The following is a 19,696-nucleotide window of genomic DNA, read 5'->3' on the forward strand; positions in this document are numbered from 1 at the left end:
CCCGAGTTTGTTATGGGCTACCATTCCATCATCTCAGATTTTTCCTTCTAGCTGCTACAGAACGTTGGAGGCCAGAAGGAATAAAAGTTTTCTTTTTGATATGGGTAGGCTCCAGGAATTGAACCCAGGTCTACACCATGGCAGGTGAGAATTCTGCCACTGAGCCACTGTTGCACTGCTCAGAATAAAAACATTTTTTATCATCACAATTGACTTTTTTTTTCTTTTTTGTGAAAAATAACATATACACAGAAAAGCAACAAATCTCAAAGCACAGCGCAACAATCAGTTGTAGAATAGATTCCAGAGCCTGGCATGGGTCACAATTCCACAATCTTAGACCTTTGCTTCTAGCTGCTCCAAGGCACTGGAGACCAAAAGAAATATCAATATAATGATTCAGTAATCATACTAGTTTGTTAAACCCTACCTTCTCTCTAAAACTCCACCATCACCTTTGATCTTTCTATCCCACTCTTTCGGGGTATTTGGATTATACCCTTTCGAACTTTTTCATGTTGGAAGGGGCTGTCAATAATATAAGATAGGGAGATGGAACTAACTGATATTCTGGAGAGGCTGGGCATTCTAGGTTTCAGGACTTATCTGGTCCAGGCACCCATCTGGGGATTGTAGGTTGCTGGAAAGTTACCCTAGTGCATGGAACATTTATAGAATCTTATGTATTGCCCTAGGTATTCTTTAGGATAGGCTGGAATGGTTTTCATTGGGGTTTGGCAAGTTATGATAGGTAGCAATGTCTAACTGAAGCTTGCATAACAGTGACCTCCAGAGTAGCCTCTCAACTGTATTTGAACTCTCCCAGCCACTGATACCTTATTTGTTACACTTCTTTCCCCCCTTCTGGTCAGGATCCCACAGTGCCAGGGTCGGCCTCATCCCTGGAAGTCATCTCCCACATTGCTGGAGAGACTTTCACCCTTAGATGCCATGTCCACGTAGCGGGGAAGGCAATGATTTCACGTGTAGAGTTGAGTTTAGAGAAAATGAGACCACAATGAGGAACAAAAGAGTTCCTCTAGAAGTAACTCTTAGGCATACCTATAGGTAGGCTAAACTTCTCCACTACATACATAAGCGTCTCAAGAGTAAGCTTCAAGATCAAGAGCTTGGTGTATTGATTTAGGTGTCCCTAATGTTTGACACAGTATCAGGGGATTCCCTCGTGGTAAAGTTTAATAGTTCCATATTTTTTTCTCCTATCCCTTAAAGGACTTTGCCAATACTTTTTGATTATCTGCTAAATATATTCTAGGATGTATCCAGACATTGCATTAAGCTATAGAGGATTAAAGACCCTCATTCCCTGTGTTTCAATTGTTTAAATGAGCTATCCAGACAGGTTGAGTTAGATTATGTCCTACAGAAAATTTAGGTTCCAGACAAAATAAACCTTTCTTCTTTTGCTCTCAGAGAGTAGGTGAGGTTCTGAAATATAGACAATGTCTTCCTTACCACTGTGTTCTGAGTTACCTTAATCTGGATCTGATTGACTTTGTTCTTATCTCTGAATACCTGGTTATACATATATAAAACAGCCTCTCCAAATCCAGAAATAATAATTACCACTCCGGACTAAATATGACTGCTATAAAAACTTACAAATCTAGACCTTTGTTTTCTTATAAGCAGAGAATAGGGTTTTATCTGTCCTTTTCATCCTTTTCCCCAGAGTATAGAACAGACTATGTGCTCGGTACAAATTTGTATGTTAAGGGAGGAAGGAATGGAATCAGACGTCATATGTTATATGCACCTCCCTGCTAAGTGAGCCCAGTTTCCACTCGGTAAGATTATTTCTCAAATCCTTAGTTATTTGATTTGCTTTCTATGGGATTCCATTGTAAGTGGAATAAATCTTGATTTCTTGATTGGTCCTGACAGAGGATGATCATATTAGAGAGTTTTGGAATCAGAGAGAACTAATCTCTCCCTCCGTATAGAAATCTCTTCCACAGCACCAATCCCAGAAATTTCTAAGAGGTGCCTTAGGGACAACTTATAGGAAGTAAAGGTGTGGCCAAATATTTAGGATTCTCATCCTCCGAGTGTCCACCCCCTGCTTACACTTTAACCAGAGCAGTGCTGATTTCGTCTGTTTTCTATATTGGGATTCGTGGTTTAAAAAAAAATTCAGTTGTAAAAGCATTCTGCTGCATAAGGAAAGTTTGAAAATGACTTATCTAACCTGTACCTGAACATGCTCAGTAATTAGAAATTCACTTTCTTGATATTCTTGCATGCTGTTTTTATTTCCGTCTTCAATATTTGAAGATAACAGTACTGACAGCAATCACCATTTATACATGTGCTTGTCACTACAAAGATGGATATACCACCAAACAGTTCTTTCTACGTTCAAAGCCTGTCCATTGATTTGAGGCAGTAGCCATTGGTTGAAGAAGCTGTTTATACTTCATGGATTCATTTTGATGCCACATATCAAGATGGTCTGTGCTATCTCCAGCTGTCTATAGCTATGCTGTAGTACTCAGAACAGCTTCAAACATGGCCTTATACTATGTCTTCCATTCTTCTTATTTGTTTCACATCAGTGAATTCCTGTGTTTCAATAGTGCATGATTTCCACTCAATTTGCCAATTGACTTGAGTCATTTCAATTTTAGTGTGTCTACCAACAATACTGCCACATGTAACTTCATTTTGGGACCTATTTAATGAAAAGCTCCCTATTCTATCACTCATAAAAAGAAAACTAATGGCATGGCACCACACCTAGGGCCAGTTTTATATAAATCCATGCTTTGTTTCTCTGTTTGGGTGTGGGGAGGGGTTAAAGAGTTGGGCATTGGGCCCTTAAAGTTTGATCAATTGGATATTGACCATTCCATTTTTAATGACTTGTTCCAATGTTTTTCTTGTTTATAACATTTCAGTTTGTAAATGTATAATCTGACAGTTACTTTTCTCTTTTATTCAAGACAAATTATATGAATACTTTTTTTTTTTTACATTTTTTAGATATTTTACCATTCCTATAAATTCTTTAAAATTCAAACAAATTTTCAGACCCTACCATGTACCAAGTACTGTACTGGGTACTGAAGGTATAAAATTGAATAAGATATAAAGAAAAAAAATTGAATAAGATATGGTCCTTGTTCTCAAGGAATTTATGGTTTAGTGGAGGAAATGGGTGCAGAAAGTAATCATTACAAGCCAGTTCTGATAAGTACTATGGTAGAGGTTTGAATAAACTCCTGTTGGGCACAAAAAAAGGGAGCAACTTTCTCTGCCTGGGAAAGGAAGGTGGAACTTCAGGAGAGTCTTCCTCACAGCTGAGGCTTAAAGGCCGCTAGGTAGGGGAGGAGATAGGTATCATTATACATCGAAGACTACACATATGTTACAACCCAGAGATATGACATATTATATTTGGGATGGTAAAAAAAAAGTTTGTTATGGTTAAGCATAGGGAACTTGATGGGAATGGTAAGATATGAAGCCCGAGAAGTAAACAGGGATAAGATTATGAAGGGCCTTGTATCCTATGTTAAAAAGAAAGGATTGTTTTCTTATAAGCAAAGGGACCTATTTAGGGATTTTTTAGCAGGGTAGTGGTTTTGAAACTTATAATGAGTAGAGTGAAATGTACAATAGAGGAAGGAACAGTGGAAGGAGTATAGGGTTGCTAGAGACTCTGCGGTATTTGGCCAATTCCTTAAATACCCTGAGATGTAAATCATTTTTGTTTCTCAACTGTAAACAAGGAATAGTGATTTCTTCCCCTGCCTCACATAGAGCTCATGAGAATAAGTGAGCTCTTAAGTCCTCTGAGCCTCCAGGTTAGGGCTATGTGGTTGAAGATGAGACAAGTGTAGCCTACACTATATAATTTAGCAATCATATATATCTTATTCATTTTTTAAGGTGTGTAAGTCTTGTCTTACAGTTCAATCCAACTCGATTGTGAACTCCTGAAGGGAAAGATTGGTGAAATCTTGTGTTATCCACAGCCCCTAGCTCAAAAGTGGTGCAAAGAATAAATTCTTAGTACCTACTTACCTACTTACAGGTTGATTGTATAAAGTATCACCTCTTAGACAGACTGCCTGAGACAGAGTCATCAGAGAAAGGTCAAAGTACTACTGGAGACCAGCAATAACTGTTAATATTTTAGGGCTAATTCTCTAGGAGCGCCTAAAAGGATTCTAAGCCTTGTTAAGGTAGACCTAGGAGTGCCTTTACTTCCTGTCTTTGATATGACACATCCCTATAAATTTAAAATGTAAATCATGAAATTCCCATTTCCTGTTCTGTAAAATAGAAATAATTACCATTTTGCTAGGAAGTCACAATCTATAGGTGAAATGTGAGTAGAATATGTATATATTATTATTATGAGTAAGATTTCAGAATTTAGCTAGTTACTTATTTGCATAAAAATTAAAGAAAAATGCTCAAAATTTTAAATTCTATCTACTATTATAATTAATATAGATGTAACATGACAAGGCATTTGGTATTTTTAATGCATGTTTTGAACCATTTCAGTAATATGCAGTCAAACTTTACAGAGGGATTTTATCCCATAGCTGGATGTTTGAGGGTCATCCATATATTTTTCTTGTATGTCAAAAATTAATCTAGATTTGTATCCACAGAAGTCAGAAAGTTGGAAAACATTCCCTGCATTTTTGAAACAAGCATTCTTCTGCTGTATCTCCTGATTTGGCTTAAGTTGTAATCCTTCACTGAAAATAATGGCATTTCTTCCTATCCACACCTAATATAAACTCCAGCCAATTTACTGGAGTCTATTACATACGTTGGATGCGAGTACATAAAGTCTTTGGCTCTTGAGACACTCGCCTTGTGTTCCAGGACCAGGTGCAAAAATACAAATACATATATATTAAGCCTGGAGCAGCTGCTTTTGCTAGTGCTTTTGTGTTTTTTTCTATTTAACTAGAAAGGCTGAGCAGGAATGATTTCCATCAATTACACCTAAAATGTTATTTTTTTGTGGAGGAAGAGAGCACATTTAATTCCTCTATGTATAGTGATATCTAAACTTTTGAAGTTTTTTTATTATTATTATCATTTTATTCACAAAAATAAGCAAGACTTTCATCCCTCTCTGGTGAAACTTTTCTCTTTAAATAAGTTTATGTAGAGGGCCTTGAGATATATCAATTATAAAACATGTTGAAATGAAGATATTTTTAAAATTACAAAATATAAACCAGTACTTTGTACAAGAATTCTCTATAAAGTTCAATAATCAGTGTAAAAAATATTTTGTTTCAGCCAAATGTAAGGCATGTTCAGTTTATGTTATTTTGTAGGGTTATTTTTGCTTTGTTGGAGACTTTTCTCTTCATCTGTCCTGCTTTTTCTTTGATTCTCTGGACTGTTCAGAATATCTGCTAGATTTTTCTCATCATCTCTCAGCACTGTTCTGATACCTATCTTCATTGCTTCTAGAGCCTGAATGTTTTCTATTTTTTCCCCTTGACTTTGACCTATCTTTTCTAAACTTTTCATTGTCCTTACTTCATTGTCTGTGCTTCTCAGTTTCAGAAAAAGTATTTCTTCCGTCTCTTCTCTTCTCTTTGGGATTACCATGCTTCTTTTCAAAATCTGAGTGCATTTCTTAATCTCTGTCATTCATAACCCTACTATAACTATTTCATTCAGATGGCACCCTTCTGTTTGAAGTGTATTTTGTTGTGGGATCGCTCCAAATTGGATCTCTTGAATTTTGTCTCTGTGTTTTTCTGAATTTTTTTTTAGTTCTTGTTTCCTGGTGCCTTTGTTCTAGTCTTCTTTCTTCTTGTTTCCTATCATTTGTTGATTGTTTCCTGAGCAGCTTATCTACTACTTTATTTCTGGTTTTCCCTTGTGCCTTCTTCCTTATGTTTTCAGCTGAGGCAGAGCTATGACTATTGGTAGTTGAAGAATCGCTTTACCCACCAGAAGACTCTGAACTGCCATCCCTACTCTCAGATTCAGAATCAGCAGAGTCAGACTATAAACAGGAGGACTTGGAAGAGGAAGAGGAGGGGGAGGATTTATTTTGCTCAACATCTGGTTTCCGGGTCACTGAGACTTTGGTGTATTTTTGAGATGTCCACACAATTCATCCATTAAACCTCCAAGCCCTATAGATGTAAAGAAGTTGATGGCATACCAAATATTTCTTGGATCATCTTGGGGTATTAATCCTTCAAAGATGATTGTAAGGGTTCATCCTCTAATCTTGCAGTAAGTTTAGGAAGACCCATTTATTTACACAGTTCCTGAAATATATTTTGAAAAAAATTCTGCTGGATGATATAGTGGCTTCTTCACTTAGCTTTATACATTCAAGAACACTCCATGGAAGTAAACCAGTATATAAAAGGTAAGCAGACATCTTAGCAACATTTCTCAATTTGTTAGTTTCCAAGCAATGGATGGTGTCATACTATTCTTTAAATATACTTTCAAAAGATTCCATGTATTTTTTAGCATGCAAAAATTGCCCTGCTAATAAGCAAAAAAAAAATTCTCATGTATCCTTTGTTGGGAACAGCAATCAAGTATCATGTTGCAGAGCTCTTTTGTTTGACTCTCAGGAAATTGCATTTTAAGCAGTTTGTGAGCATGTTCTTCAAAATCTAAACTTGACTGAATAGCAAGATAAATTGTGCAGTGAAATGAGACCAGATTAGTTTCTGCTTTGTCATGAATAGTTACTTTTTGTCCTTCTTCATCTTCTTCTCCCTCTTCATCTTCCACTTCACTACTTCCAGAGCCTTGGTCTGTGTTTGCTTCACTGTCTCCTTCATCAAGAATTTCCTTCTTAATGACTTTGTACTTCTCTCCATTCTCCATAAAATTAGGATCCATCTTGAAAACATTAAGAAATTTTCTGGAATATAATCATCCTCTAGAAGGAGCATATAGGTGAATTGATCTTCTTCTTCCACTAGGTCAAATTCCTCTAGGATAACAGGGTGGTCCTTGAATCCATCCATACATACTGCAAACAACACTTCAATCATAAATTGAAATCTTTTGTCAATCTCAGACTCATGGGTAATGTTTTGAAGGTATTCAGATATGGCATTAATTCCTCTTGATGACACTTTTGTTACTTTGAGACCACATTCCTCAAGAAAACCAATAGCTACTTCAACACTATCATCCATTGTTCTTTCCAGGAGTAAAGTGAGCATCTCTAATCATAAAACTTCATGTGCCACATTTTGGTTAATAAGATGTGCTACAAATTTTGAAGCAGTCAGACAAAGTTGCTTGTCATTTCTTCAATAGCCTTTTTGAAAATTAAAAATTAACCTCTTGAAGATTAATTAGTTGTAGAACAGATTTCAGAGTTTGACAGGGGTTACAATTCCACAATTTTAGGTTTTTACCTCTAGCTGCTCTAAGATACTGCAATCTAAAAGAAATATCAGTTTAATGATTTAGCAATCATATTCATTTATTAAACCTTACCTTCTGTATATAACTCCACCATCACCTTTGATCTTTCTATCCCACTCCTTGTTTTACCCATGTTCTTTAACTTCTTTTAAAAATATCACTATATTACGATCTACTCTGGGCACAGTATACTGACCTAATTGAATCTTGCTGCAATGATTTAGAGTTTCAGAGTTTCTGCACCTTAGATTCCAAATGGGTAAGATCATTGTAGGAATAGGATAGTGACTAAATCTATACTGAACCTTGGATATACCCTAAGTAATTACTTTTGGAAATATGATTTCTTCTCAGTTACTTCTTTTCCTAAAAGCAGAGTACATAAAAGAAAAATTAACCAGCCAAGTGAAGAGTGTGATTTGCTAATCTACATTTAACTGAATAAAAATATATTCTAGGGCAGGAAAATTCTACCTTATCATCTGGGGGGAAAATATACTAATTAAAGAAGCTTGTATTCAGAAAAATGAGACTTTGCATGTCCAAAGGAAGCAACCAATAGATTCAGGTCATTATGACCTATCTACTGAATTAAAAATATATATATATATTTAAGAAAACGAACAATGCACTTGGAAGCACTAAAAAATGGATATCTTGGTTAGTTTGTCCGTAGGCATATTTTTAAAATAAGATATCCAAATAATCATTATAAAACCTGTGTTTGCATGGTAAGTTCCATGAACCAATTTAAAATTAAGGCAACACGGAAAATATCCACAAATTCTGATTTCAGATTTTCTTAAATTCTAAATATTAAATAACTTAAGTACCACTTGATCAGCTATCAAAACTGGATGTTCTCACGATATCAAGTAGAAAATTATTACAAATATCAATGCTGCTATAGTAACCTATGTTACTGAACATTCTCCTGATTTCAGGAAAATGTAAAGATACAAATGTTTTAAAAATTAACATTTGAAAATCTTAACTACCAAAATTGGATATCTTAGCTAGCTTACCCATAGACATATTTAAATAAAATATCTAAATAATCATTGTAAAGCTGTTTGTACAATATGTTTCATAAACCAATTTAAAATTAAAGCAAGCAAGGGAAAAACCTACAGATACAGACATCAGACTTTCTTAAGCATGAAATATTAAACACTATCTTAAATACCATTTAATTAACTATCAACACTGCACATTCTCAAAATATCAAGTAGAAAGTTATTACAACTATCAACTTTGGTATAGTAATGACCTATATTACTAAATATTATCAATTTTTTTATTTCAGGAATCTATCTTATCTAATATTACTATAGCTGCCTATAGTTATTTATTTTTAACTTTTTTATTGTAAAATATAACAAATATAAAAAGCAAAGAAGGAAAAAAAAGCAATACTTTTCAAAGCACACTTCAACAAGCAGCTACAGAACAAGTCCCAGAGTTTGTCATGGGCTACCATTCCATCATCTCAGATTTCTCCTTCTAGCTGCTCAAAAACACTGGATGCTAGAAGAAATATTAATATGTGATTCAGCAGCCATATCAATTTGTCAAATCCCATGTTCTCTGTTATTCCTCCTCCCTCTCCTTTAATCTCTCTCCCACTCTTTAAGGGTCCTTGTGGAATGTCCATTCCAATTCTTGCATGCTGAGAAGGGGTGTCCACACTGAAAGACAAGGGGGATGAAATCAGTTGATAACCCTGACGAGACTGGTCCCTATGGGTTTCAGGATTTTTCTGGCCTAGGAACCTTCTGGGAATTATATGTTCCAAGGAGGCAAACCTAGTGCATGAAACCTTTATAGAGGCTCAGTTCAAGCCCCAGGTGCTCTTAAAAGACAACAGCAGTGAAGTTGATTGGGGTTCAGCAAACTATGATCAGTAGCACTCTCTAACTGCCTATTAATTATTTGCCACGGCATGCATTTTTAGTTTTCCCCCTATATCCCTCTACCTTTGACTCCTTATCCACTACTGAACTGTTGAAATAGTTCATGTGAGAACTTATTTATAATGAATTTAATCATTAAGATACATGGCACTGTACATCCCCTTGCAGTCATATTCACCTTCAGTATGGCAATGTTACTTGTAAAATGCTAATTAGTTATCATCACTTCTATCTGTTGCCTTGCATTCAGTATCAGTCTCTTTGGATAGACTTTCCTTCATCTCTGCTTCTGTGTATTTCTAGGTCTTAGCTATATTCTACAGTGTAACCTCTGAAATTACCTTTACCAGAGTCAAAATAACGAAATATAATAGTATATGTCCTTTTGTGACTGACTTATTTCACTCAGCATTATGTCCTCAAGATTCGTCCACATTGTCATATGTTTTGGGACATCATTTCATCTACTGCTGCATGATATTCCATCATATGTATATACCATTTTTGTTTATCCACTCGACTGTTGATGGGCACTTGGATTGTTTCCATCTCTTGGTAATTGTGAATAGTGCCATTTTGAACTAAATTTTAGAGCCAGTACCATAAAACTTCTAGAAGAGAATGCAGGGAAACATCTTCAAGATCTAGTAATAGGAAGTAGCTCCTTACACTTTACACCCAAAGCACAAGCAGTAAAAGAAGAAATAGATAAATGGAAATTCCTTAAGATCAGGAGCTTCTGTGCCTCAAAGGACTTTGTTTAAAAGGTGAAGAGGCAGCCAACTCACAGGGAGAAAATATTTAGAAACACATATCAAATAAAGGCTTGATACTCTGTGTACATAAGGAAATTATACAGCTGAACAACAAAAGAACAAACAATCCAATTATAAAATGGGCAGAGAACACGAATAGACACTTTTCTGAAGAAAAAAATGCAGATGACTATAAAGCATGTGAAGAGATGCTCATCTTCATTGGCTATAAGGGACATACAAATTAAGACCACAGTGACATATCAGCTCACACCTATAAGAATGGCAGCCATTAAACAAATAGGAAACTACAAATGTTGGAGAGGATATGGAGAAATTGAAACCCTTATTCACTGCTGGTGGGAATGTATAATGGTGCCGCTGCTGTGGAAGTCAGCTTGGTGATTCCTCAGAAAACTAAATACTGCATTGCCCTATGACCCAGCAATACCAATACTCAGTATATACTGAGAAGAGTGGAGGGCAGTAACATGAACAGACATTTGTACACCAATGTCTACTGAATTTATATCCTAGCTGAATTCATCTTACAGCAGTTTCCAGGGATCCACTTACTACTTGACTTTTCCATAGTCCAAATATTAGGTTCTGTTTATGAACTACCTATTACTCTCAGTGCAAAATAGAACTGGTTTACATTTTCTCTATTGGCTTACCATGAATAGTGTAATTGTCCAAAGGGAAATGTGGCCCGTGGGTTCTCAAAATGGGCTTCTGGCACTTTTCGCCTTAATGAATTCATACTTAGTTTTCTTGATTAATTTTTGGGCAAATATTACCTAATTTCTACTCTCGCAAGCTGGCATTTATTTTGAATAGTGACTGCTTATCATGCCAAATGGTGTGGAGAGGGTGAACACTGTAGAATTTGTGCTACTGTATCATTTATTTCACTTCCTAGGTAACATTTTTGGTAGTTTTTCATGCAGTTAATGGACTTGTTTGTATTAACACGTGGGACCTTCTTGATCTAGTCCTTTTCCACATATACTCCTGCATAAATTCTAAATCCAAAGGTGCTGGATCAGTAGCTAAATTGGGTATGTTAGAGAAAAGGACCACTACAAAGTCAATTCATGCACATTTGATCTTTGGTCATTTACCTTACTTTGGTGGTGGTGTGGATTTTTAAAAATCTGTTTATCCCAAATCTGAAAACTAAAATGACTGAAGTTAGGTGAGTGATCTGGAGAGAAAAAGTTGCTATTAAAAGGGCCTGTGGTTGGTCACTTTAGTCACCAAAAAGCTCTAAAATCCAAATAATCAGGAAATGGTCAATGGGTTAGAAGCAATTAGAAGAAACAGTAAAATGGTAAATGGGGAAAGACAAATGCAGAGGTAAGAGAAAATTGACAAATGGGACTTTTATTGTCAATATTGCAAAAATGAAAGGGTGAAAGGGCAATAGACATGAAGGAGAATTGGAGGAAAATAAGAGTAAAAGATCAGCAATAGATACAGGTAGAATTATATCAAAACTGTTTAGCATAGTTATTAAAATTGTGGGCTGAGAAGCAAGATTGCCTAAATACAAATTCAAGCTCAGCCACTTCCTAGTTGTGTGTGACCTTGGACAAGTAACTTAATCTCTCTGGGCTTCAGTTTTCTCATTTGTAGGATGGAAATAACAATATTACCTATCTTACTTTGTTATTGTGAAAATTGATTGAGTTAATATATGGAAAGTACTTAATATAGTTCCTGGCACAGGGTAATCACTCAATGAGTGTTGGCTATTATTTTTATAATATGTCAGCAACAGAGGAAAGCCAAATCATACTACTAACTGGTTCCAAATAGCTGCAATGAAAGTAAAGTATAATAGGTGTGATGCTAACCCTAAAAGAGAAAATATATGTCTGGTAAAGTCTTATAAAGGTCCAAATTAAGCATTATTGGAACTCTATCATACTAGCTTTGGATACCAAGATTGAAATTTTTTTTAAAAAAAGATCATTGTTGCAAAATCTTTACCACTAACAACTAAGTTATTGAACAGTGCAGGTATCTGGCATTGCCTAGGTGAAGTGAAGTAACCACCTGATGTTTATCTCGAAATGATGATACAGGAATCCCTGATCTCTGGCCCAGTGGTCATAAACACAACAAATGCATATGAGCAAATGCAGTTGATTGATCCCTGTGCTTTTCTTTTTTTTTTCTTAATATATGAGCATTCCATTCTTGGTATATAATCAGTGACTCATAATATCATTCCATATTTGTATATTCATCCCCATGATCATTTCTTAGAACATTTGCATCATTCCAGAAAAAGAAATAAAAAGAAAAAAACTCACACATACCCTCCCTCTTGTTGACTGGTAGTATTTCCATCTACCCAATATATTTTAGTCTTTGTTTCCCGTATCTTTTTTTCTATACCCCTTACCACTCCCATCCATTGATCACTGCTATTTCAATCTACTAAATTTATTTTAACATTTGTTCCCCCTATTATTTATTTTAATCCATATGTTTTACCCATCTGTCCATAGAAGGAACATCAGACACAAGGTTTCATGATCACACAGTCACATTGCAAAAGCTGTATCCTTATACGATCATCTTGAAGAAACATGGCTACTGGAACACAGCTCTGTATTTTTAGGCACTTCCCTCTAGCCTCTCTAATACACCTTGAACTAAAAAGGTGATGTCAATATGATGCATAAGAATAACCTCCGGGATTCTTGACTCTGTTTGAAATCTCTCAGCCATTGATACTTTATTTTGTCTCATTTCTCTCTTCCCTCTTTTAGTTGAGATTTTCACAGTCCCTTGATGCTGAGTCCCAGCTCATTTCTCGGATTTTTGTCCCACAATGCCAGGAAGGTTTACACCCTTGGGAGTCATGTCCCAAGTAGAGAGGGGGAGAGCAATAAGTTTTCTTGTGTGTGGGCTGAGAGAGAGAGGCAGCATCTGAGCAACAAAAGAGGTTCTCTGGGGGTGAGTCTTAGGCCTAATTTTAAGTAGGCTTAGCCTATCCTTTGCAGAGGTAAGTTTTATATGAACAACCTTCAGCCCAAGGTTGAGGGCTCAGCCTATTGCTTTGTTTGTCCCCACTGTTTGTGAGACTATCAGGAATTCTCCAAATAGGGAAATTGAATTTTCCTTCTTTCTCACCATTCCCCCATGGGAACTTTGCAAATACTTCTTTATTCACTGTTCAAATCACTCTGGGATTTATGGGGGCATCATACTGGACAAACCTACAAAATCTCAGGCTCTATTCAAGGTTCCATGCACTTATGGTGTTCAATTAACCAGTCCATATGAGTTATGTGGGGAAATGCACTAGTAAAAATATAAATTTTGTACCAAATGAACATTTTTTGCTTTAGTCTCACACAGAATTTGAAATTTGAAAATATGAATGACCGTCAATTTTCAACACCCTACAATATTGACATTCCTTTGTTCTTCCTCATGCAAAAACATTTTTAAATTTGTACATTTGGTCTCTTACCATTGTACACTCTGGGCAGTCCTAGATTATACCATCTCAGTCTTTAGCATCTATCTTTCCTTCTGCTTTCATATGTGCCCCCAGCCCTCCCTCCATCCTTCTCACATTCAGCTTCATTCAGTGTTCTTACATTATTGTGCTACAGTCACTTAGTATTGTGCTATCCGTTTCTGAATTTTTACAATCACTCCTGTTACACAATCTGTATCCCTTCAGCTCCAATTACCCAATATCTACCCTATTTCTATTTCCTGATGACCTCTGTTCTTCACTTAAATTCTCCAAGTTCATTCATTAATGTTAGTTCATATCAATGAGACCATACAGTATTTGTCCTTTAGTTTCTGGCTAATCTCACTCAGTATAATATCCTCAAGGTCCATCCGTGTTATTACATGCTTCATGACTTTAATCTGTATTAAAGCTGTGTAATATTCTATCGTATATATATACCACAGCTTCTTTAGCCACTCATCTGTTGATGAACATTTGGGCTGTTTCCATCTCTTGGCAATTGTTAATAAAGCTGCTATTAACATTAATGTGCAAATGTCCATTTGTGTCCTTGCCCTCAGGTCCTCTAATTGGATACCTAGCAATGGTATTGCTGGATCATAGAGCAATTCTATACTTAGCTTCCTGAGGAACCACCAAACTGCATTCCACAGCAGTTGTACCATTTTATATTCCCACAAACAGTTATAAGTGTGCCTCTTTCTCCACATCCTCTCCAGCACTCGTCATTTTCTGTTTTGAGGAAGTTCCCTTCTGTTCCCATGTTTTGAAGTATTTTCAACAGGAAAGGATGTTGAATTTTGTCAAATGCCTTTTTTGCATCAATTGAGAGATCATGTGGTTTTTCTGTTTTGATATGTTGATATGGTGTATTCCATTAATTGAGTTTCTTATGTTGAACCATCCTTGCATACCTGGGATGGATCCTGCTTGGTCATGGTGTATAATTCTTTTAATGTGCTGCTGGATTCTATTTGCAAGAATTTTGTTGAGGATTTTTTGCATTGATATTCCTTAGAAAGATTTGTCTGTAATTTTCTTTTCTTGTAGTATCTTTGTCTAGCTTTGTAGGAGGGTGAACGTGGCTTCATGGATTGAATTAGGTAGCCTTCCCTCCTCTTCAATTTTTTTGAAGTGTTTGAACAGAGTTGCTACTAATTCTTCCTTGAATGTTTGATTGAATTCACATGTGAAGCCATCTAGTCCTGGGATTTTCTTTTGGGGGAGCTTCTAATGACTGACTCAATTTCTTTACTTGTGATTGGTTTGTTAAGGTTGTCTGTTTCTTCTTGAGTCAATGTTGATTGTTCATGCCTTTCTAGGAAGTTGTCCATTTCATCTATATTGTCTAGTTTATTAGCGTAAAATTGTTCATAGTATCCTCTCATTACCTCCTTTATTTCTGCAGCATCACGGTTGTTTCCTCTTCCATTTCTGATTTTATTTATTTGCATACTCTCTCTTATTCTTTTTGTCAACCTTGCTAAGGGTCCATCAATCTTATTGATTTTCTCATAGAACCTTTTTCTGATTTTGTTGATTTTCTCGATTGCTTTCATGTTCTCAATTTCATTTATTTCTGCTTTATTCTTCGTTATTTCTTTCCTTTTGCTTGCTTTGGCATTAGTTTACTGTTCTTTCTCAAGTTCTTCCAAGTGAACAGTTAATTCCTCGTTTTTTGCCCTTTCTTCTTTTTTGATATAGGTATTTAGGGCAATAAATTTCCATCTTATCACTGCCTTTGCTGCATCCCATAACTTCAGATATGTTGCATTTTCATTTTCATTTGCTTCAAGATATTTTCTGATTTCTCTTGTAATTTCTTTCATGACCCACTGGTTGTTTAAGAGTGTGTTGTTGAGCCTCCATATATTTATTAATTTTCTGGTCCTCTGCCTGTTATTGCTTTCCAACTTCATTGCTTTCTGAACCAAGAAAGTGTTTTGTATGATTTCATTCTTTTTAAATTTATTGAGACTTACTTTATGACCCAGCATCTTTATCCTTGAGAATGATCCATGAGCACTTGAGAAAAAGGTATATCCTGCTGTTGTGGGGTGTAACGTTCTATAAATGTCTGTTAAATCTTGTTTATTTATTGTATTATTCAAATTCTCTGTTTCTTTATTGATCTCTGTCTAGATGTTCTATCCATTGATGAGAGTGTGGAATTGAAGTTTCCAACTATTATGGTAGATTGTCTATTTCTCTTTTCAGTGTTTTCCTCATATATTTTGGAACATTCTGGCCTGGTGCATAAATGTTTATGATTGTTATGTCTTCTTGTTGAATTGTTCCTTTTATTCATGCATATTGTCCTTTCTCTCTTTTAATTGTTTTACATTTGAAACATAATTTGTTGGATATTAGGATAGCTACTCCTGCTCTTTTCTGATTGTTGTTTGCATGAAATATCTTTTCCCAACCTTTCACTTTCAACCTATGTTTATCTTGGGTCTAAGATGTGTTTCCTGTAGACAGCATATGGAAGGATCCTGTTTTTTAATCCATTCTGGCATCTGTATCTTTTGATTAGGGAGTTTAATCCATTAACATTTAGTGTTATTACTGTACAGGCAGTACTTTCTCATACCATTTTGCCTTTTGGATTTTATATTTCTTAGCTAATTTTCCTCCTTTTTACCTTTACTAATAGTCTTCATTTCTAAACTCTTCTCCACACCTCTTTCTGCTGTCTTTTCCTATCTTTTTCTAGTGTTCCCTTTACTATTTCTTGCAGAGCCAGTCTCTTGGTCACAAATCCTGTCAGTGATTTTTCATCTGAAAATGTTTTAATGCTTCCCTCATTTTTGAAGGACACTTACTGGATGTAGAATTCTTGTTTGGTAGTTTTTCTCTTTTAGTATCTTAAATATATCATACCACTGTCTTCTCGCCTTCATGGTTTCTGCAGAGAAATATATTCAGAGTCTTATTGGGCTTTCCTTATATGTGATGGATTGCTTTTCTCTTGCTGCTTTCAAAATTCTCTTTCTCTTAGACATCTGACATTCTGATTAGTAAGTGTCTTGGAGTATGGCTATTTGGATCTATTCTGTTTGGGGTATGTGCACTTCTTGGATCTGTAATTCTAAGTCTTTCATAAGAGTTGGGAAATTTTCAGTGATAATTTCCTCCATTAGTCTTTCTCTTCCTTTTTGCTTCTCTTCTCCTTCTGGGACACCCACAACACATATATTCATGTGCTTCATGTTGTCACTCAATTCCCTGAGTTCCTGCTCATATTTTTCCATTCTTTTCCCTATCTTTTCTTTTGCTTGTCAGATTTCGGATGTCTCGTCCTCCAGTTCACTAATTCTATTTTCTGCCTCTTGAAATCTAACATTGTAGGTTTCCATTGTTTTTTCATCTATTCTACTGTGCCTTTCATTCCCATAATTTTTGCAATTTGTTTTTTTCAGACTTTCAGTTTCTTCTTTTTGTTTGTTCCTTACCTTCTTTATATCCTCCCTCAGTTCATTGATATGAGTTTTGATGAGCTCTTCCATGTCTGTTCGAAATCCTGACTTTTTCAACTCCTATATTCCATTTGAATTGTTGGTTTGTTCCTTTGACTGAACCATATCTTCAATTTCCTAGTATGATTCATTATTTTTTGCTGGCATCTAGGCATTTAATCTCCTTAATCAGTTTATTCTGGAGGTTGTTTTCACTGTTTTACCTAAGATTTTTCTGCTGGATGGCTTTGTTCTCTATCTGTTCTTTGACATTCAGTTCAGCTTCTTCTAGTCCTCTAGCATAGGTTTTGTTTAATGGATCAGCATTTTTCAGTTCTCGTTTTCTTGTTTCTTGCCCTGCCTATATGGTGCCTTTTTTTTTTCCTTAGGAGGGTCTACTTAAGTATTATAGACTCAAGTCATTTTCCCAGACCAGACTGTCCTCCTCTCAGGAGGAAAGAATCACCTGCATCAGTTTTCCCTGAAAGTGAGACCCAGTAGGTTGAGAGACTTTCCTATGAAGCCTCTAGACTCTGTTTTTCCTCTCCCAGTATGTGGCACTTGTCTGCCTGTGGGTCTCACCATCATAAAGTAATGATGTGTGTTTAACTTCAGCAGACTCTCCCTGCCAGGGGCGTGGTTGAGACAGAGGGGAGGTTGTAGTATGGCTTTAATCGCTTCACTTTTCCAGACCCTGCAGTCTGAATTCCTTGAGGGAGGGATTCCACCTGAGCTGGGTCCCACCCCTCTACTGGGGAAGGCACAGCCTCCAGGGAATTACTTTCACCTGACAAGCCTCTTTGTCTCTCAGACAACCTTAATTCTGTCCATGCCTTGGGCAGTTGGAGCCTGAGAAGCCTTGCAGTTAAAAAAAATAATTCCTTTTCAGAGCAGGACCGTAGTTCCTCAGTTTTGTTAATCAAGAGCTTAAGTTGATATGTTGCTCTACATATCTCCAGGTCACATGTGCCCCCTCTCTTTTGGGGGGGGGGGTGGGCCATACCCTTCAAGTGTTTTATGCTGTCCTTTTTTTTTCCCCCATCATCCCTACCCCCTCTGCACCAAGGGCAAAAACTAGTAACTTTAGCTTTCATTTGAGGTTTAGCTGAGCTGGGGGCCTATTTTTACTAGTCAGAATTTGTTCATTAATTCCACAATAAGAACTTGGTTTAGCTCAGTCGCTTGCTGTGAGTAAAATCTCTTTACTTTCCCCTCTAGAACCAGCCTGTGGGGAAGGGGCACTGGCCTCCACAGCTTGGGGGACTCACAGTTCTGGGTGGGATTGCAGCTGGTCCAGCTTATCCAGAAGGGTATATGCTGTGCGTCCAGTCACTGATGTGGCCCCAGAAGTTGATCCTTACTGTTCCTGGCTATTTACTAGCTGCTCTGGAGGATGAACTAAATTCCACACCTCACTAAGCTGCCATCTTGGATTCCTCACCTGTGCTTTTCTTAAAGATCGACTTTGTGGTTTACAGTTCACCAGGGCATTTAAGAAGCTGGATATATCTGGTGAAAACAAAATAATTGCCTCACCGAAAAGCTGCAGACATATTTCCTGAAGTTTACAGAAATGTGTTTAGTGACCCTGGTCTATCCCAAAATTATTTGTAATGTTGGTGATGCCTTCAGTCTCTCTAAGCCCAACTCTGCAAGTGATATCATTGCCCTCCCTCCTACATGGGACATGACATCCAGGGATGAAAGTCTCCCTGGAAACATGGAAGATGCCTCCCAGGGATGAATCCAGGCCTGGCACCATGGGATCAACAATTCCATCCTGACCAAAATGGGGGAAAGAAGAGTAATTAATAAAGTATCAGTGGCAGAGAGAGTTCAAATAGAGGCAAAAAGCTACTGTGGAGGTTGCTCTTATGCAAGCTTCAGTTAGATCTTACTACCTATCATAACCTGCCGAACCCCATCAGGACCATTAAAGCTAATCCTAAAAAAACACCTAAGGCAATATATAAGATTCCACAAGGGTTCCATGAACTAGAGTAACTTTCCAGAAACCTACAACCTCCAGATAGATTCCTAGTCCAGATAAGTCCTGAAACCTAGCCCAGCCTCTCCACAACATCATATAGTTCAATCTCCCTACTCCATATTAGTGACAGACCCCTCCAATATGAAAAATTTAGAATTACCGTAGCCCAAACACCCCTTAAGAGCAGGATGGAAAGATGACAGGTGATGGTACAGTTATACAGAGAGGATAAGATTTAACAAATGAATGTGAATACTGAATCATTAAATTGATATCTCTTTTAGTCTCCAGTATTGTAGAGCAGCTAGAAGTAAAAACCTAAAATTGTGACATTGTAACCCATGTCAAACTCTGAAATATGTTCCATAACTGATTGTGGTGCTATGCTTGGAAATTTATAGCTTTCTTGTATATATGTTATTTTTCACAAAAAAGAAGGAAAAAAAAGTTGATTGTGATGATTAAAAAATATTTAAGCCCTGTAGCCTCTTATATTCCAGAGCACCTAGAAGGAAAATTATGAGAGGATCATATGGTAGCCCATGACAAACTCTGGGATCTGTCCTATAACTACTTGTTGAAGAGAACTTTGAAAACTGTTGCCTTTCTATTTCTTGCATATATGTTATACTATATGATAAAACATGTTAAAAATAAATGAA

The 19,696-nt window shown here is 36.5% G+C and overlaps 1 protein-coding gene and 1 pseudogene across 2 annotated transcripts in view; one reads left to right on the forward strand and one right to left on the reverse strand.

Annotated features, from left to right (window-relative positions):
- Positions 1-19,696, forward strand: part of HDAC8 (histone deacetylase 8) — a 517,539-nt gene that overhangs the window by 132,980 nt on the left and 364,863 nt on the right. The window lies entirely within an intron of this gene.
- LOC143670210 (pre-mRNA-splicing factor CWC22 homolog pseudogene) lies at positions 5,333-7,334 on the reverse strand (annotated as a pseudogene).

Source organism: Tamandua tetradactyla, chromosome X (genome assembly GCF_023851605.1).
Source record: "Tamandua tetradactyla isolate mTamTet1 chromosome X, mTamTet1.pri, whole genome shotgun sequence".
NCBI lineage: Eukaryota > Metazoa > Chordata > Mammalia > Pilosa > Myrmecophagidae > Tamandua > Tamandua tetradactyla.